Here is a 1,297-nt window from a genome sequence, read left to right on the forward strand (position 1 = left end):
AGTGACTCCTACACATCAGGCAAATGAGAAAATACCCACATAGAAACAGGCAGAAAAGGCTAAGACACACTCCCAACATAAACCTCACCACCAGCACAGTGCTATATAACCAGGAAGAAACCCCCAACTCCCAACTTCTCCCTGAAGAGCGAAGGGTTTGGACCACACATTTAGTGTCCCCACTTTTACTGCTCCAGGAACAAGACAAGGATGCCCACTCTCTCCACTTTTATTCAACATAGTACTTGAAGTCCTAGCCAGGGCAGTGGAGCAAGGAAAAGAAATAGAAGACATCTAATCAGAAAGGAATAAGTAAAACTGTCTCTATCTGCATATATATATATGCTGCCTAAATACTCCACCAAAAAACTGTCAGAACTAATAAACCAACTCAGGAAAGCTGCAAGATAAAATCAATATACAAAAGTTGGGGGTGGGGGAGATCAGCATTTCTGTATACTAACAACAAACTATCGAAAGAGAAATTAAGAAAACAATGCCTTTTACAATAGCATCAAAAGAATAAAATACTTAGGGATAAATTTAACCGAGAGTAAATATCTACACACTGAAAACTATAAAATATTGATGAAATAAATTAAAGAAGACGCAAATAAATGAAGAGAAGCTCCATGTTCATAGATTACAAGAATTAATGTTGTTAAAATGTCCATGCTACTCAAAATGACTTACAGATTCAGTGCAATCCCTGTCAGAATTCCAATGAAATCTCTCAAAAACAATAAAATAAAATAAAATCCTAAAATTCATATGGAACCACAAGAGGTTCTAACTAGCCGGCAATCCTGAGAGAGAACAAAAAGCTGGAGGCATCATACTTCCTGATTTTAAACCACACTACAAAGCTATGGTAAAACAACATAGTACTGGCATAAAAATAAACACATTCTCAATGGAACAGAAAAGAGAGCCCAGAAATAAACCCATGCTATATGGTCAATTAATTTATGCCAAAGGAACCAAGAATGTACAAAGGGAAAAGGACAGCCTCTTCAATAAATGGTGCTGGGGAAACTGGATAGCCACATACAAGAGAATGACACTCAACCCCTTTCTTATACCATACACAATAATCAACTCAAAATGGATTAAACATTTGAACATAAGACCTGAAACTGTAAATCTCTTAGAAGAAAACATAGGGGGTAAACTCCTTGACATTGTCTTGGCAATGAAATTTTTTTTTTTTAAAGATTTTTATTGGGGAATTGGGGGAAGGGGAACAGACAAGTTGCTGTCATTTTGTTCTTCAGTCTAGTTGTGGAGGATGTTGCTT

This window comes from Hipposideros armiger, unplaced genomic scaffold (genome assembly GCF_001890085.2).
Source record: "Hipposideros armiger isolate ML-2016 unplaced genomic scaffold, ASM189008v1 scaffold_24, whole genome shotgun sequence".
NCBI classification, from domain to species: domain Eukaryota; kingdom Metazoa; phylum Chordata; class Mammalia; order Chiroptera; family Hipposideridae; genus Hipposideros; species Hipposideros armiger.